This window comes from Coloeus monedula (assembly GCF_965178545.1).
Source record: "Coloeus monedula genome assembly, contig: HAP1_SCAFFOLD_84, whole genome shotgun sequence".
Classification (NCBI taxonomy): domain Eukaryota; kingdom Metazoa; phylum Chordata; class Aves; order Passeriformes; family Corvidae; genus Coloeus; species Coloeus monedula.
This window is the reverse complement of record NW_028120815.1, coordinates 53663-72661: the sequence shown is the minus strand read 5'-3', so window position 1 is coordinate 72661 and position 18999 is coordinate 53663. Positions and strand designations below refer to the sequence as shown.

General features: G+C 54.6%; 1 pseudogene across 1 annotated transcript in view; it reads left to right on the top strand.

Moving 5' to 3' along the window:
- Positions 1-17672, top strand: part of LOC309585626 (olfactory receptor 14J1-like) — a 55070-nt pseudogene extending 37398 nt beyond the window's left edge. Inside the window, exons 6-7 of the transcript in view lie at positions 16148-16273; positions 16682-17672. The product of the transcript in view is annotated as an olfactory receptor 14J1-like (transcript). The remainder of the gene's footprint in view (positions 1-16147; positions 16274-16681) is intronic.
- The last annotated feature ends 1327 nt before the right edge of the window (positions 17673-18999 follow it).

Genomic DNA, 18999 nt, shown 5'->3' with positions numbered 1-18999 from the left:
CACCAGCGCAGTACGAAGCAGCAGCATTCTTTATTGGGCCGGATGCACGAGGGGAGAGCCCCTCCCAAAGCCGTGGGTGCCGAGTTCAGGAATGTTCCTGTTTGCAGACTGTGCTTCACAGACACATTCCCAGATTGTCCCACCAGAAACACACACACGATCATCATTGCCCCAAAATCATTGCAGATTTCCCCCACCCCTTTGCACATCCCTTCTTCTGCCCTGGGGGTCTCCTTGGGGGTCCCTGGTGGTCGCTGACCCCAAAGCCAGCCCTGACTGCCCGGTGAACTGGTGAAAGTTGGCACACCTGGGCTGGTTGCTGCCCACAGAATCAGCCTTGGGCGGGTCCATGGCCAGTGGCTTTTGGAGAAGAAGCATTGTATGAACCCACCAGGTGCAAACGGTTTTTCATCTGGCAAATTTCCCCCCCTTGGAGGGCTGTGAAGCTTCTCTTCCCTTCAAGCCTTCAGAAGCCTCACTCTGCTCCTTTACTCACATCCCACGAGTTCCTCAGCTGCTTTCACAGCCATGTTCTTTACACAGCTCAAAGCAAGTGTCATAAGCACAAGTAGTGCTGTGATCCCAGTTAGACTTTGCAAAAGTGACACCAACCATCAGTCAGGGAAAATCCAAGTCCTCTAAATATTTTATCCAGTTACTGCCTAACCCTCCCCTTAATTCCCTGCTGGATGCAGCAGCCGATTTTATCCTCTCTACCTGATCATCCAATCCAGCATCACATTTGGAATGTACACACAACAAGTGTTGCTGTTTCAGTTCAAGAATCCACACACTCCCTGTCCATGTAGCAGCAATAGGGCTAAAGCCAATCTGCTCTGGAAGGTCATTTTAGCTGGGGCTGGCAATTGTTCCTTTATTTCAGCAAACCCCAAAGGAGCTGCATTCACTGAAGTTCCCATTGGCAGAGCCCAATGGTGTGGGGCTGGTCTGTTCCTAAAGGCAGATCTTTGCGGAGCAGAGATGGATTCTAAAATCCATCCCGCTGGAGTTCCCGCACTGGGATGTTTCCCAGTTCCATCCCCTTTAACCTTTCCCCACAGTCGGGTTCCCAGTGGTGACTCCTTGCACGAGGGACGGAACGTTCATACCCCCAGTGTCCATGGTGCTCCTGATTCTCCCAGGGGCAAACGTGTGCTCCAAATTCCATCCCTTCCCACCCATCCTGGGGCTCCTAAGGATCTGACCGTGTCCTGCTGACATTCTGTGCCTCTCCAAGGCTCCTTGTTTGTTGGCTCAGCCCAGGTGTCCCTGAGAAAGGCAGAATCATTTCTACAAACACAGCCCAGCCTCAGAGCCTGGGCCACAGCCAGGAGCCGCTGGACCTCAGCATTCCAAACAGCTCAAGTGTCTGTCCCAGGGCAATCCCACTTTTCCTTGGTCCTGGGATCCTTTGGCCTTGACCTTGTTAAATCAGGATATTTTATACCCACCTCTAAGGGGTCCTGTGGGAGGCCTGGGCTCCCTGCCCAGCCCAGACACCCCTGAACTGGCTGCAAACATTCCCAGTGTCCTGTCTGAGGGCCATTCCATACTGCTGGAATTTGACAGCCCCAGGGGGTATCAGTGCAATCTGTCAGCTGATCAATATTTCCTGATGTAATTTCCAGATCTGGTTTGGAGATGTTACAATTCTCAGCACTATTGTTCTGATGTGTCCATGGTAAGGAATATTCTCCTTCCATCCCTGTCCAGGTGCCCTGGGTGCTATTTCCTTCCCACACGTGTTCCCAGATTTTTGTCAAATTGCTGACTGAAGCTCCCCATGGCACTGGATTTCCTGCAGAGGTTGGTGTTGGCAAACAAGCTGTTACAGGGGTTACATTCTGTCATCTGCCAACATCTCGCACTGACTTTGAAAACCGCATTTCCCTTCCCAGAAGTCAGGAACATCATTTCGATTATTATTATAAATACACAATTATTGATCATCTCCATCCAGATCCAATAAATAGTATCCCCTTAGAAAATCAGATTCAATACCTAAAACAATAGGATTTATGTAAAACCCCAAACTCCATGGTGTCAGTCAGTCTTGTTTCTGCTGTGTTTAATGTGTGCTCGCTGGTTTTACCCACATGTGATGAACCCCGAGTTGGATTCCTTCTACCTTGAGTGCAGGGTAGGTTACCAGGAGGACTTGAGATGGTCCCTTCCACTTTGGCTGGATTGTTCCAAAATTCCAGGTTCTGGTGCACACCGCATCTCCTGGTTGGAAAGGATGTACAGGCGAGTCCAGCCCCAATGATCTGTTGAGAACCATGCACCTTTTAAGGCTTACAAGAGTTAGTCCCAGGGCTATTAAATATTCATTTCAGCCAAACTTCTGAGCCTTCCCTTGTCTTGTTGGTGCCACATGGGAAAGCTTCTGGCCATCCAGAAAAAGGATCCATCAATGCCAAAGTGTGCCAGTGCCCCTTCTGCCTGGGCACTTCTGCAAAATCAGTTGGCCAAAATCACCTGGTGATTCCCATTTAACGAGCCCTGGAGGCAGCCTTCTTCCTTCAAAACCAATCCCATCTTTCTCAACAACTGATCTATTATTTTTTGCCATTTTTCTGCTTACTAGATGCCTTTGTAAACTGGCCACCAGATTCTCCATTTCCTCCTGTGTTTGCTGATGTTTTAGTTCCGTTCTACATTAATTGTGGAGCTACAATTACCTGCCCACACGGGGTTACCAATCACCTGCTGGGATTTTCCGTAGCTGCTGCTGCTGCTGGGGCTGACTGCCTGTCCTGATCACTGGAATCTGGTTGTTGTTGCAGAACATTCCAGTTTTTGCTAGGTATTAGTGCAAGGAGAGCTTTTGCAGCACCCTCTTGAGCTGTTTGGTCAGCCAATGGATTCCCTGGATTACCTGGGGAGTCTCCAAACCCATGGGCTTTACAAGGGCACCAGGGCCACTTCTTCTGGCTTTGGCACACTCTGCAGTAGGGGACTGATTTCTTTTTGTGCTCACTGGAGACCTCTGTGCCCTTTCCTTCCATGTGGCTCCCTGGGCGTGTATTATTGCAAACCCAGAGTTCAAATCAGTCCATATGGTCACCCTTTGTCCTTCAGGGATTTCTAGGCAAGGTCATTCATTCTGCTTTTTGTGCTGCTCTGTTCAAAGCTAAAGCCTGGCCTTCTAGGACCTGGCTCGAGGTTGCCACTGCACACCCAGCTGCCCGTTTCCCATCCGCACCACGCTGCTCCCACCAGGGTGCAGGGCCAGTGCTGGCTCCTGCATGGGATTGCTCTCGAGGTCCCAGAGTCTGCCAGAACACACTTGTTCCATGCATCCCAGGCAGTCATGGCACAAAGACTCCAAGCCTTCTCTTAGAAGGGACTTGAACACTTCCCTGTTCCCACCTTGGGGACCTTGAACCAAACCCTGCAAAGCTTTTGCTGCACCTTACAGGCAGGTCAACAGTTTACACCTTGAAAGGAAAAGGGAAAGGAAAGGGGAAAGGAAAAAGGAAAAAGGAAAAAGGAAAAGGAAAAGGTGCCTTGATCTGAGCAGGGCTCTTTCTCTGATGTCCTTTGGAGCAGGGATCAAAGGCTCTCCCCAGAATCCTTCCGTGCTGCCTGCAGGTGCTGCCATCCCTCAGATGTGTTGGAATTCCAGAGGATGAGGCCACGGGGTGTCCCAATGGTGCCTTGGTTCCATGGCCCCGCAGTGTAACCATGGTGTCCTTGGCTCTGCAGTGGCACAATGGACCCTTCATTCCATGAGGCCCCACAGTGTGGCAATGGTCCCTTGAGTCCAGGAGGCCCCACAAGGTCCCAATGGTCCCTTGGTTCCATGGCCCCGCACTCTCACAATGCTCTCCTTGGCTGCACAAGGTCCCGCAGTGGCACAAGGGTTTCATTTTCTCCTGGATTTCTTTTAGCTTGCTTTCTTTCTTCATTCTTTCATCTTTTTTCTTTCTTTTTCCTATTTTTTTGTTGCTTTCTTCTTTCTTTCTTCTTTTATTTTTTCTTGTGTCTTTCTTTTTTTCCTTTTCTCTTTCTTTTTTGGTTCTTTCCTCTTTTTTTAAAAAAGTTTTTTTGTTTCACATTACTTAGTCTTTCTTTCTTCTTCCCTTTTTCTTTACTTTTTAAAATTTCTTGTTGATTTGTGTTTTCTTTCCTTCTTTTTCTTTCCTTCATTTTTTTACCTTTTTTCTTTTTCTTTTCTTTGTTGCTGTTTTTCGTCTTTCTTTCTTTTTTTGCTTTCTTTGGTTCTCTTGGACTTTTATTTTTTCTCATGTCTTTCTTTCTGTCATTTTCTTTCTTCCTTGTTTTGTTCTTTCTTCTTTTTTTGACTTTTCTTAACATTTATTTTCTTTTTGGTTTCATGTTTTCAGTCTTTCTTTTTTTCTTCCTTTCCTTCTTTCATTTTCATTACCTTTTGTAGTTGTTTTGGTTCAAAATATTCATTACTTACTTATTTTCCTCAGTGAGATAAGAATTACGAGAAAGCAAAGCAGGCACAAACTTTAAACAGTACAATGAAAGAGTTTTATTACTAATAGAATTAAAAGTAAAGAGAAAATAGCAAGAAATTAAAGCAAATCCCCCCCCACCCCCTTTCCAGCACTTCTCTCCTTTTACCCAGCTCGCACAAAGGATAACAGAACATGGGATGTTAGTCAGTGTTGCAGTTCTTGAAAAGTCGCTCTCTTATGCTTAAGGGAAAAAGGGTTTTTCTTCAGTTGCACGTGGTTCCCAAACTGCCACCAACAGCAGACCCGCCCGGAAACAATCAATCTGCTCTGGTATTAAGCATCTCTTCCATGAAAAAATCTCACAGTTCCTTCACACTGCAAAACATGGGCCATCACATGGGGTTATTAATCTTTTTAAGGATAAGTTATTTTGGCCTGCACACAAAGGCTTTTCTTCGCCACAAGTCTCTAGCAGCCTCTTACTACTTCTATATAGCCTGGCATAGGCACTCTTCACAATCTTCACAGGCCACACGAGGATTCTCCATCCCCCCATGTTCTTCAAATGGATTAAAGAGACAAACAGTTTGTGGTATTACAGTTTCTTACCACGGCATGCAAGAAGGTTTCTTTTAAGCTGCACACCAGAATCGCGGCACCGCCCTCTTTTCTCCCGTCGCCATTTCCAGCTCCGTCCCACAGGACTCACTTCTCTTCCTCTCTGACTCTGCAGCCGCCACGTTGAAGGGTGTTCTTGTTCGGGCTTTACGGTGGAGAAAGCCTCGCTCCCCTTGTGCTGCTGGCTGCGTGGTGTCCTCTTCAGTTCAGCACGAAGTGTGCTGGCTGCAGACAGGAGGCTCCGCCGGCTCCCGCTGGCTCCGCCGGCTCCGCATGGAGAGGAGAGGGACCCGCCTGTCCCCAGAAGCCGCGCTGGATGGGTTTAGCTGTGGCAGTCCATGGCTGGTTTGAGCTGCCTGCGGCTCTGGGACAGTCCCCCCCAGCGACCCAGGGTCCGTGCCACAGCGTTGGGAAAGGGGGGAAGGGGCAGTGGCCCCGGCCCGGCCCGGCGGGGCCTGGAGGCTCGGAGCCCCCCCACCTTCCAGCAGGCGAGCTCCGACAAAAAGGGGAAGTCCTGCATTTCCATGCAGTTTAAATATGTAAATTGTGAGAAGCGTCATTGGTCTAAAAGACTGTCCATCAACTCAGGTTCAACCCAGTACAACCAGCTCTATTGGTGGAGCCTCAGGTGTTAACTAACCAGGTGGCCTTTGCCAGATTCTGTTCCCAGTTTTTGAAAGTTCCCCCACCCAGTGCCTTCAAGGTGGTTTTCAACAATCCATGGCACCGTTCCACTTTGCCTGCAGCTGGTGCATGGTAAGGGATGTGGTACACCCACTCAGTGCCATGTTCTCTAGCCCAGGTGTTAATAAGGCAGTTCTTAAAATGAGTCCCATTGTCAGATTCAATTCTCTCAGGGGTGCCATGCCTCCAAAGGACTTGCTTTTCCAGGCCCAGGATGGTGTTCCGGGCAGTAGCGCGAGGCACAGGGTAGGTCTCCAGCCATCCTGTGGTGCCTTCTACCATTGTGAGCACACAGCGCTTGCCTTGGCGGGTTTGAGGCAGTGTGATGTAATCAATCTGCCAGGCCTCCCCATACTTGTATTTGGACCACTGCCCACCGTACCACAGGGGCTTCACCCGCTTGGCCTGCTTGATCGTAGCGCATGTCTCACAGTCATGGATCACCTGGGAGATACTGTCCATGGTCAGATCCACCCCTCGGTCTCGTGCCCACTTATAGGTGGCATCTCTGCCCTGATGGCCTGAGGCATCATGGGCCCATCAAGCTAGGAACAACTCTCCCTTGTGTTTCCAGTCCACGTCTACCTGTGACACTTCTATCTTTGCAGCCTGATCTACCTGCTTGTTGTTTTGGTGTTCCTCATTAGCCCTACTCGTGGGCCCATGATGCCTCAGGTCATCAGGGCAGAGATGCCACCTATAGGTGGCATGAGACCGAGGGGTGGATCTAACCATGGACAGTATCTGTGATAAAACAAACTGTATCCCTGTGATCCATGAAAGGCGGCCACCAGAGGCCAAGGCCAGCCAGACCTGTTGGCCTTGGCAGCTTTTGTCTGGCAGCAATCCTTGGATAGATGGAATTTTGGAGGCCAAATTCCAATTTTGGCCATGGGCAGCTGGAGGAGAAGGGTGGTTCTGTTCCACAGGAAGAAAAACATAGCCCCAGCATTTCAAAGGCAGCTGAGAGCTGGCCCTCAGGAAGCCAAGGGAAGCTGGACTTGTCAGTCCTGGCAAATTTTGTCTGGGAGCTGTACTTGGATATACGGAATTTTGGAGCCAGATTCCCAATTTTGGCCATGGACACCTGGACTTGAAAGAAGTTTATTTCCCTGGGAAGAGCAGCACAGCCCCGCAGTGTTTCAAAGGCAGATGAGAGGTGGCCCCCAAGAGGCCAAGGCCAGCCAGAGCTGTCTGTCCTGGCAAGTTTCATATGGGAACAATCCTTACATAATCAAATTTGGATGTAGAGTCCCAGTTTTGGCCATGGGCCCCTGGAGGAGAAGGACAGTTCTGTTCCATAGGAAGGAAAGCACGGAGCCCCAGCGCTGCAGGGCAGGTGAGAAGCAGCTCTGGCCATGCCAAGGTCAGCCGGAGCTGCCAGGCGGCCCCAGGAGCCCAAGGCAGCCAGAGCTGCTCCATGTTCCCTTGGTTCCGTGGGCCCTGCAGGGTCACAAAGGCCCCTCGGTTCTTTGGGGCCAGCAGTGCCACAGTGGCCCCTTGGTTCCATGGAACGCCACAGGGTCACAATGGTCCCCTTGGTGCCACCAGCCCTGCAGGGTCACAACGGCCCCTGGGTTCCACGAGGCCACGCAGGGTCACAGTGGTCTCCAGAGGAAGGGCAGCACCGAGCCCCAGGGTTTCAGGGGCAGAGGAGACACAGCCACCAGAGGCCAAGGCCAGCCACATCTGTCTGTCCTGGCAGGTTTGTCTGGGAGCAGCCCTTGGATATTGGGAATTCAGGAGGTGGAATCCCAATTTTGGCCATGGGCACCTTGTTGAGAAGGATGGGTTTATTCCACATGAAAGAAAAGCACAAAGTCCAAGAGTTTTGGAAGAAGATGAGAGGTGGCCACCATGGGCAAGAGCAGCCAGACCTGTCTCTCATGGCAGCTTTTGTCTGGGAGCAATCCTTGGATAGACAGAATTTGGGAGGTAGAATCTCAGTTTTGGCCATGGGAGCCTGGATAAGAAGGATGGTTCTTTTCCTTAGGAAGGAAAGGATGGAGCCCCAGGAGCCCCAGGATACCCCAGAACCCACTGAGGAACGGGGTCCCCCCGGCCTCATCATGCGCAGCCTTCAGCTGTCTCAGGCAGAGCCCATCCTGCCCTCAGCAGCCCCAGCCCAGCCCAGCCCAGCCCAGCCCTCCTGGGCAGGAAGCCCCAATGGCCGAGCCGGCCTGGGACACTTGCAGGGATGCGGGGGCAGCCGCAGCTTCTGGGGCCAGCCTGGGCCAGGCCCTGAGCGCCCTGCCAGGGAACCATTGCTGCCCCACATCCCATCTCAGCCTGCCCTCGGGCAGCGGGAAGCCGTTCCCTGGGGCCCGGCCCCGCAGGCCCTTGGCAAGAGTCTCTCTCAGCCAGCAATTGCTGCTCCTCCCTGCTGCGGGGCCCAAGCTGCAAGTTGATTTTCTGCCGCTGGCCCCGGCCCAGCCCCGAGCCAGGGCCAGGACCTTGCCCTGGAGCTCTGCGGGCGCTGCCTTTGTGCGGCCGCAGCGCAGCGGCCGCAGCTCGGAGCTGCCCTTTGTGTCCCCGCCGGCAGCTGCCAGAGCTGGCGGGGCCGGGCCAGGGCCGGGCCAGCCCCGGCCTTCCCGGCTCTGGGACACAGCGGCGGCAGCCCCAGCCTTCCAGCCCTGCACACGCTCCCACACAAGCCTCCAGAGCCGCGGCCACGCAACGCAACTGACCGGCCGCTGACCCCCCAGCCTGGCCTGATGGCCATTCCTCTGCCCACACCTCGGCCAACCTCCCCTTGGCCACCTCCTGAGCCACAGTGCCACACACAAGTGGCACATACAGCTACAGAGCTCTGCCCACAGCTGGCAGGGAACGTTCATTCAACAGAAAAACCACCAAGAAAAAGAGAACTGCCCCCAGCAGAGCTGTTCCCTCCTGCAGTAGTTACACCTGCACACCCACAGCGCCTGAGACTGCAAGCAATGAGCATTCCCTGGGCACATGTGCAGCCCAAGCAGCTCGAGGACAGCCTTGCAGCAGGACTGCTCTCAGCTGAGCCAAAAAGGCCCCTCTGGCAGCTGCAGGGCCATTGCAAAGGGCAAGGGCCAGAGCCTGGGCCCACGGCGGAGGAAAGGGCTCTCAATTCCCCTGCCCTGCCACCTCAACCCTGTTCCCAGGCTGCTTCCCACACAGGATTCCTCTGCAGGACTGCGGAAAGCTGAGAGGCAGCTCTGGCTTCTCCACTTCTCCTGTGCTAAAGCTGCCTGGCAGAAGAAATGGAGGGACAGCTGTGGTGGCACAATCCCTCCCGGCCCAGGGCACAGCGCTGGGAAGGTCTTTCCGTGCCGAGGCTTTGCTGCGGCCAAGGAAAGCTCCTGGCTCAGGGTCACCTTTCCTGCTGGGCCAGAGCCCCCGAGTGGCCCAGCAGCAGCAGAGAATTCCAGCACAGCCCCGGCACGGGCAGGGCGGCCCTGGGCGGGCTGCGGGAGCCGGCAGCGCCTGAGCTCAGAGCAGCTGAGCCCGGGGGCTCTTGGCCAAGGCCGAGGCCCAGCGAGCATTTCTCAGCTCGCAGGGCGGCCTGGAAAGGTGCTGGGGGGGATCATTCACCCCCCAGGGCGGTCCCAGTGGCTCCCAGGATTTCCATGTCCGTGCTCCCAGCGCTGCTCCCAGCCCTGATCCCTGGGGATGGCAATGTCCCGCTCCCTTCCCGGGGCAGGCTCACACCTGAGCCAGGTGTGCAGGGCAGGACCTTGCCCTGAGCCCAAGCCCTGTCCCCCCTGCAGGATCTGCTTCCCATCGGCCTCTTCCTCCTGCGGCCCCAAGCCCAGCTCGGTGCTGAACGAAGGGCGCTGGGCCGGGGTCATCCCCCGGCGGGGGCTGCGCACCCCCTCTGCCCCCTCCCCAAATTCCCTCCCGGGGCAGCAGGGGCTGCCTCAGGAGCCCTGTGGGCAGGGAAAAGGGGGTGACACCAGCATGGGGGGTTCACACACGCTCTGGGGGGACACACACGGCCCCTGGGGACCCCCCCTCACCTTCTCCTGCAGCGCCAGGAGGATGAACCCCAACATGGAGCCCCCGACCCCCAGCAGCATCTTGGGGGTGGGGTCTGGGGGCGAGTTTGGCTATCTGGGGGGGAGGTCACATCTGCCCTAAAACCCCCTCCCAGCTCCACAGCCACTCCCAGACCCCTCAAACCACCCCACAGCTCCTGGCCAGGACTCCCCCAACCACTCCCAGCAATAGCAATGGCCCCAAAAGCCACAGAATTCCCAACCCATCTCCCCCAACACCCACCCAAATTCTCTCCAAGCCACACAGCCCTGCCAACACCCCAAAACTCCCACACAGACTGCCCCAAAAGCCCCCAAACCCTGTCTCAGCACCTCAAACCGCTCCAAGGGCCATAAAAGCCCATCCCAGTCCCCCAAGGCGCCCCCAGACCCCCTCCCACCCCCCATGGCACTGACCAGAACAGGCTGGGGCACAGGAACATCCACAGCCAGGAGCAGCTCCGGCACTTCAGCAGCGATTTGGGCACTTTGGAGGCCACACCCCAAAGGGGGAGACTCAGGGCAGGGACTGAGACAGACAACTGGAATTCCTGGAGAACAGATGGGCTCAGGTGGACAAGTTCTGCCAGCACAACTGTGAGACTGTGGTCCCAGTCTGCCTGGCTTCGTGGCTCCACAACACTCAGATCCTCCCGAATATTCCCCTGAACCCCAAATTCACCCCCAAATTCCAGTAAAATTAAGCAGCTTTAGGCGTCTTTGCTTAATTTCTTTATTTTTACTCCACTTTTGGTTGTTTCAGTGGGATTAACACAGAAATTACTTAGGCTGCAGAAGATCTCCAAGAGGTTTTGAGGGGCTGTGAAGGGCTGTGAGGTGCCTTGAGGGTTTGTTAGGGGCTGTGAAGGGTCATGAGGAGTCGTGAGGGGCCATGAGGGGCCCTGAGGTGCTGTGAGGGGCCATGAGAGATTGTTGGGGGCTGTGAAGGGTCATGAGTGGCCATGAAATGTGAGGGGCTATGAAGGACTGTGAGCTGCCATGAGGGGCCATGGGGAACTGTGAGGGACATTGAGGGGTCATGAGGGGCTGTGAGGGGCCTTGAGGGGCCATAAGGGTCTCTTAGAGGCTGTTGGAGGCCAGGCACCTGATGGAACCAAGGGTCAGTTATGACACTGTGCAAGCAAGGAGATCATGGTTGACAGTACAGAACTTCATGGAAGCACAGGCCCATTGTCACACAGCAGGGCCGCAGAACCAAGGAGATCCTTGTGACACTCCACAACCTCATGGAGTCAAGGCGTCCATGTTACGCTACGGAACCTCATGGAGCCAAGGGTCCATTGTGACACTGCGGACCCAAGGAGACTGTTGCTGACAGTACCAAAGTTCATGGAACCAAAAGTCCGTTGTGACATTGTGGCGCCTCATGGAACTGTGGAGAGCATTATGACACTTTGTTACTATCTGATTTACACCCAGAAGGGCAAAGAAAACAAAATCTCTGAGTATAAAAGGAAAGAACTTTGAAGCTTCAAAATATTCCCAAAGACGAGATTAAAACCAAACGAGATTAAATGTTGGTGCCAAAAATATGGGTATCTGTTTATCTAATGGTAAGAGAGGCAAAGAGAAAGAAGGAGAAAAGTGGAGAAAAGTTAGAAAAGCCAAGGTTACTCTAAAAAGCATAGGATAAGTCAGCACCACACTGTGCTACCTTTGTTGCTGCTGAGACAGGGTGGGGGAAGTGGAGAGGTTTTTGCCTTTTTTTTCCTGCTGTTTGAAGGGTCCTATCTGCCTCTTCTGATGTCTGGAGCAGTTTGGCTGGAAAGTGGCGGCCCATCCTCCGAGATGCAGGCTCGATGCTTGCAGCTGAACCTCGGTGCGCCTGGGACGAAGGAGCAGGGCTAGGGGTTGCACAACTCCCTCGGGATTTCAGTCCAGGGGTGAAGGATTGGGGGGTGCTCCCCAGGCGGGCGGCGTCGGCTCCCGGAGGCCTCAGGGTGTCTGGCAGCAGGCGATGGTGGTGGTGGGGGGAAAGGCAAAGGGCGGGGATTCTACCTTTTGCTTTCGCTTCCACATTTTGCACCAGTTTTGCCTTCCTTTTTATGGGCCTCCAGGCGGGCTATGCACGGCCCGTACGGCACGTAGTTTCCAGGCGTTCAAAAGTGATTATGATAAGCAGCCATAATGACGAAGCACTTTTGAAGCCTTTCTGGTGTTGAGCAGTGATAATGACGAAGCGTTTTTTGGCGCCTTTCTCTTAGCATTAGGCTCTTGCACACTTCAGAACCAAGGGGCCATTGTGACACTGCAGGGCCTTGTATAACCAAGGGGTCATTGTAGCATGGCAGGGCCTGGTGGAATCAAGGGGATCGTAGTGACACTGTGGGGCTCCAGGAGGCCCCGGGGCCATTCTGACTGTGTGGAAGCAAGGATACCATTGTTACGCTACGGGGCATCATGGAACCAAGGAGGCCATTGTGAAGCAGCAGGGGAACCCGCTGAGACTATTATGGCACTCCAAGGCCTTGTGAGACCAAAGGGCCATTGTGGAACTGCAGGGCCTCGTGGAACCAATGAGACCATTGTGACATCACAGGGCCTCATGGGAGCCAGGGGCCATTGTGACACAGCCGGGCCTCAGAGAACCAAGGGGCCGTTGTGACACTGCGTGGCACCATGGAGCCAAGGAGACCACTGTGACACTACAGGGCGTCACAGAACTAAGAACTATGTAACAGTAAGAGGCCCAATGGAATCAAGGGGCCATTGTGACACCACAGGGCCTGATAGAACCAAGGAAACCATTGTGACACTGCAAGGTCTCATGGAAGCAAAGGACCAGTGTGACACAGCCAGGCCTTGTGGAACCAAGGGGCCATTGTGATCCTGGGAAGCCCAATAGAACCAAGGAGCCACTGTGACGCTGCAGGACCTTATGGAATCATGGAGACCGCTGTGACACTCTGTGACTTCATGGAACCAGTGGGCCATTGTGTTATTTTGCAGCCCCATGGAACCAAGGAAACCGTTTTGACACAGAAAGGCCTTATGGAAGCAAGGGGCCTTTGTGCCGCTGCAGAGCCAAGGAGACCACTGTGATATTGCTGGGCCTCAGGGGAACAAAATTGTGATGCTGCAGGGCCCCAAGGCTGCAAACAGCGTGGAACAGGTCTGGTTGGCTCGGCCTCCTGGGGGCCACCTGCCTGGTCCAACTGACCTTGGCATGTTGAGGGTTGCTTCTCCTCTGCCCCTGAAACGCTGGAGTTCCATGCTTTCCTTTCTGTGGGAAAGAAATGTCCTCCTCCAGGGACCCATGGCTGAAATTAGGATGCTACCTCCAAATTGGATTCTATCCGAGGATTGTTCCCATGTGAAACCTGCCAGGACAGACAGCTCAGGCTGGCCTTGGCCTCTTAGGGGCCACCTCACATCTGCCTTCAAAACACAGGGGGGCTGTGCTTTTCTTGCCATGGAAAAAACCATCTTTCAAGTCCAGCCATCCATGGCCAAAATTGGGAATCCACCTCTGAAATTCCATCTATCCAAGGAATAGCTCCCAGACAAAAGCTGCCAGGAATGTCCAGCTTCCCTTGGCTTCCTGAGGGCCAGCTCTCATCTGCCTTTGAAACACTGGGGCTCCTCACTTTTCTGCCAGTGGAAAAGAACTGTCCTTATGGGTCAGACGTCCATGGACAAAAGTGGGATTTGGCCTCCCAAATTCCATCTATCCAAGGATTGCTCCAAGACAAAAGCTGCCAAGACAAACAGGTCTGGCTGGCCTTGGCCTCCTTGAGCCACCACTAATCAGCCTTTGAAACACTGGGGCTCTGCCCTTTCCTTCCTGGCGAGAAGAACTGTCATTCCGGTCCAGGCACGCACAGCTGAAATGGAATTCCACCTCCAAAACTCCCCATATGTCCAAGGGTTGCTTTCAGACAGAAGCTGCAAGGACACACAGGTCTGGCTTGCCTTGGCCTCTGGTGGCTGCCTCTCATCTGCCTTCAAAACACTGGGCTTCTGTGGTTTCCTTGCTGTAGAAAAGAACTGACCTTCTTGTCCAGGTGCCCGTGGCCTCAAGCACATGATCACTACACAGGGACAAAGGAGCTCTGTGCTCAGTGGAGTGGAGACTGAGGACAGCGGAGGAGAGTCCTGGGAGGGCTTGAAGGGTGGTTTCAGAGATGGTGGATCCTTTTGACACAGTAGAGAACAGCCGGCAAAAGAAAGAATTAATGCAAAGGGCAGCTGGGGAGGTCCAAACTGGACACGAGGAGAAAGGAATTTCTCTCCCCGGGCAGTGCAGTGGTGCAACGTGTCCCCCAGAAGGAGTCTGGAGCAGCCCAAGGCTCTGTGTGCCCAGGCAGAGGCAGGCAGGACGCAGAGCTGCCAGCAAAGGAAGGGGCCAGCCAGGTGGGGCAGCCGGGGGGATGAGGACAGCCTGCAGGGACAGAGGCGCAGGGCAGGGACACCGTGGGACAGCCTGGGCTGCAGAGGGCAGAGGGGTGTGCAGAAGCTGAAAGGCCCTGACAGAGGCAACTTCTGGAGCACTTTGGCCAGGGCTGCTGGCCCTGGCCCTGAGGCCAGTTGGGAGACAAGTGACCCTTGCAGCCCTGGGGCCTCATTGCCTCTTTTTTCCTGCTCAGCAGCATGGCAGGGGCCACCCCATGGTCCTGCCCTTGGCATTGCACATGCCCACATCCCAGTGCCCCGGGAAGAGTCCCGAGCAATGAGGGAGGGACAGGATCTGCCTTTCCGGCGGCTGGGGCACTGCCTGCAGCCAGCCCGGGCACAGCACAGAGGCACAGAGGGGTTCCATCAGTTAGGGCTGGGAAGATGCTGAGAAGTGACCGGGGGAGAATCATTCCCAGCCCTTGACACAGGAAGCCTCTGGCTGCAGGACAGTGCAGCTGCAGTTCCTGGAGTGATCTCCTCAAGCTGGAACATGCCACTGACTGTGGATTCAGGAAGTGCATTCTCTGAGTATCTCTGGTGTAGAACATGAGGACATGCTCAGGCCTTCAGCTCAGTCCAGTAGTATTTCCAACACAATCCTTTCTATAGGGATGAAATTTCCTGAGACTGTTTTCAGTCTCCTACTCTTGGGGAATGGGAGGGGGGAAGTGATAAAGGCATTCATCATTTTTAAGAGTCCCTAAGGCATCGGAACTGTAACTTGAGTGCTCTGCAGGAGTTTCCTAAAGTGCTTTCAAGACACTCCTCTGCCCATGCACCGCACCGGCATCACCTTTGCTGGACCCACCGGGCTCAGTCTGAGCTGTCCTTTCTCCCAGCTGCAAACAGAACCTGTCCCCAGCCAGTGCCCTGCACACAGGCAGGTTTCTGTAGGGCCAAGGAGAGTGCACAGAGATATGGGGTCTGTGAGTGCTGGCAGGAAGAGGTCAGGCACAGGGAAACACCTCCGGGAGGAAGATCTTCAGCAAGCAGAGAGAAGATCAGGCAATGAGAGAAAACAAAAGGCAGAAATGTTGTGGCAGGGAGAGCTTAGAGACCTCCACAGGATGCCCTCGAGTGCAGCCCCTCCCTCTGAACAAGCCCCCTCCCCTCCTCTCTCCCTCAGCCAAGCCTCTGCCCTCAGGGCCGGGGGTCCAAGGCGTGAAGCCCCTCCTGGGCAGGCAGAGCTGCAGCAGAGCCGTGGGGCAGCTCTGCAGCCCCGGGCCCAGTTCCCTCTGCAGAGCACAGGGCTGGGAGCAGCTGCCCGGCCCTGGGGGCTCTGGGAGGGGGCACAGCTGGCTCAGGGTGACGCTGTCCCCAGAGCCCGGCTGTGGGCAATGCAGCCAGGGAAGGAGCTCCATCTCCCTACATCCAATGCCATCATTAGGACACTTGGCTTTCTTCTTGAGGATTCCCCCTAAACTCTGAGCTTGCCTCCAGGGCGCAAACAGGTCGTGTAGCATCTTGGTGTTACCTGAAAGCCCCACAGTGAGACACAAAAGTTTTATGATGGAGAAAGGGCTGTTGGGTTGGTGAAATGAGCCATGTGTGTATTTGGCTACCAGTGTGGGGCTGAGAGCTCGAGAAGGGGATGGACATTTGATGGGCTGTGGTGGATCGATCTGCTCTCAGCAGCATTGGGATGGTTTTTAAGGGAAATATGGGAGGGTGATTATCCTCTGTCTGAGGAGGGTGAAAGGCCAGAGGATCTTGGAACAGGACAGAGTGACAGACCAGCTCCCCTCACTCTCCACTCACCACCTTGCCTCACAGAACTCGCTCTATTCTCCCCGAGGGCAGCAGAAATGCTGAGTGTTTCTGACATCCAAAAACAGTCAGCAGGGGAGATGAAGAGGAGCTATAAAAACCTCTAGAACACTTTAACAGCTTTTGCCATTCCTGTTCTTGGGCCCTGGGAGTGCCCTTGTGTTAGCTGGGCTTTCAAAGTGGAACACCAGGACAGGTCCCTGTCCCCCTCCCCCTTCTGCACAGCAAGGCTGAATTATAAAAACCCCCGGAGCAACTGCCCTGAAACTCATGTCACACTCAGCCAGCACCAACCAGGGCTGCGGCTGGAGCTGAAGGAAGATCTGCTAGAAAAACAGAAGGGTGTTGTCGGTGATCGAACACGGACTTGGCCGGCTGAATGCAAAGCCAAATTCTATCGCACAAGTCCCATCTTTATATACTGTTCAAACCAGCAGTTCAGCAGCTACAAACTTCAGCTCCTAAGGTTCTATGTTTTACATCTCCAAGGGCTACAGATTACCATCTCCTCGCCCAATCTCCCATTAAGTATCCTACTCTTTGTCTCGCCTCTTGCTCTTTGTCTCGCCTCCTGCCAGACACGGCCCCGGCCCGCCCCGTCTCTCGCAAGGCCCCACGCCAGCCAAAGCCCTTCTCTGTGGCCACACTCTGAATCCCCATAAGGTGTCAGTGTGTGACAGGAGAAGGATTTGTGGGGCATGTCTTTGATTTTGCTGAGAGACGTTTCCCTTAAGCTGTCACTGACTTCTCCATGAACAGGTCCCCATGGCCAGACACGGCGAGTGTCCAACAGCAGCTCCATCAGCCCCTTCCTCCTGCTGGCATTGGCAGACACGCGGCAGCTGCAGCTCCTGCACTTCTGCCTCTTCCTGGGCATCTCCCTGGCTGCCCTCCTGGGCAGCGGCCTCATCATCAGCGCCGGAGCCTGCGGCCAGCACCTGCACAGCCCCATGTTCTTCTTCCTGCTCAGCCTGGCCCTCACCGACCTGGGCTCCATCTGCACCACTGTCCCCAAGGCCATGCACAATTCCCTCTGGGGCACCAGCCACATCTCCTACTCAGCATGTGCTGCTCACGTGTTTTTCTTTCTCTTCTTCCTCTCAGCAGAGGATTTCCTCCTCACCATCATGTGCTACGAGCGCTACGTGTCCATCTGCAAAGCCCTGCACTACGGGACCCTCCTGGGCAGCAGAGCTTGTGCCCACATGGCAGCAGCTGCCTGGGCCAGTGCCTTTCTCTACGCTCTCAGGCACACGGCCAATACATTTTCCCTGCCCCTGGGCCAGGGCAATGCCCTGGGCCAGTTCTTCTGTGAAATCCCACACATCCTCAAGCTCTCCTGCTCCAAATCCCACCTCAGGGAACTTGGGCTCATCACTGTCAGTGGCTGTTTGCTCTTTGGCTGTTTTGTGTTCATTGTTTTCTCCTATGTGCAGATCTTCAGGGCTGTGCTGAGGATCCCCTCTGAGCAGGGCCGGCACAAAGCCTTTTCCACGTGCCTCCCTCACCTGGCCGTGGTCTCTCTGTTCCTCAGCACTGTTATGTTTTCCTACCTGAAGCCCCCCTCCATCTCCTCCCATCCCTGGATGTGGCAGTGTCAGTTCTGTACTCGGTGGTGCCTCCAGCCCTGAACCCCCTCATCTACAGCCTGAGGAACCAGGAGCTCAGGGATGCCCTGAGGAAAATGGATACTTTTCACAAGTTAAAATCTTTCTATTTTCTTCTGCCATGCAAGGAAAATGATGACTAGGATGCTTCTCAGAAGCAATAAACTCTCTCTTTCCTGCTCCAGAACCTTCAGAATGTAACTCTTTACAATCTTGGCCTTTTTTTTCCTCTTTGTCCATATTTTCATTGGTGCTTTTTCTTATTCTTTTTCTGGTGTTATTCTGCTTTTTATAAAGTACTGTAGTACTACTCCTAGCATTTCTACATGAACATCTACCTTTCTTTTGAAACACAAAGACTTTCAGGAGGCTTCTTCCCTGTGCATTTGAATATAAACAAGGGGCTGCCCTGACCTTTGTGTCCAAGGTTTGTTCCTCAGCCCTTCTCTGGCTCTGCAGGGGCAGTGCCTGTGGGCAGAGCTGGAGGGAAGAGACTCCCAGCACAGCAGCACGGCCAGGGACAATGGCCCAGCCTCTTCCCACCTCTGCTCTTCCCAGCTCCACACTCCCTTTCCCAGCCCTTCTGAGGGTGCAAGGCCGGAGTGCTCGGGCAGCTCGGTCACTGTCCTGCTGCGTGTCCGTGCTGTGAGCACAGGCAGGGACAGGCCACGGGCACTGCTGGGACACAGCCGGGCTCCAGCACAGCAGCTCCATCAGCAAAGGGCATCTCCTGGGGGCAGGGCAGGAAGGCTTCGCTCTCCTCCAGAGCTGCTGTCAGGAATGTGCCCCAGGAATGCCCTGGCAAAGCAAACCCCAGTGCCCAGGGGCAGGGGGGAGTGTGCAGGGGGGGCAGGCAGCAGTGTCCTGGCACAGCCAGAGCTCCTGGGATGGACCTGAGGGAGCAGCAGAGCAGGGCCTGGGCTGTGCCTTTGTTCCGGGCACAGCCTGGGAAGGTGCCCAGGGCAAGTGTCCCACACCAGCCCCTGCCACCAGCAATCCCAGCACTGGCCTCTGCCCTCCCCTGCAGGAGGTTGTTTGTCCCTGCACGGAGGGACACCAAGTGACCAGGCCAGCAGTCCGTGTTTGCTGTGTCCTGAGGAGCCTTCAGCAGTGCATCGAGTGGGTGTGGGGAGATGAACCCGAGTGAGCACAAACACCATCAGCAGCACTCGGGGCTGGCACAATTCCAGGGGCACAAACAGTGCCCTGAGGCCACTTCACTGCCAGAGTAATGTCCTCTGGGAAAGCACCTGAATTCTTTGCTGGGCTGTGCTGAGAACTACATGCAGACAAACGTCCAGGGCAGGGAGGCTCCAGGGAAAGTGCTCAGGACAGCCAAGGGCTGCACAGAGAGACACCGGAGTGGTGGGTCTGTGGGGAGAAATCACAGCTGCCTCCCTTGGGAATCGCCCCCAGGACCTGGACAGGCTGTGCTGTGTTCTGGGCGCTGACCTGGAACCGAGGGATGTG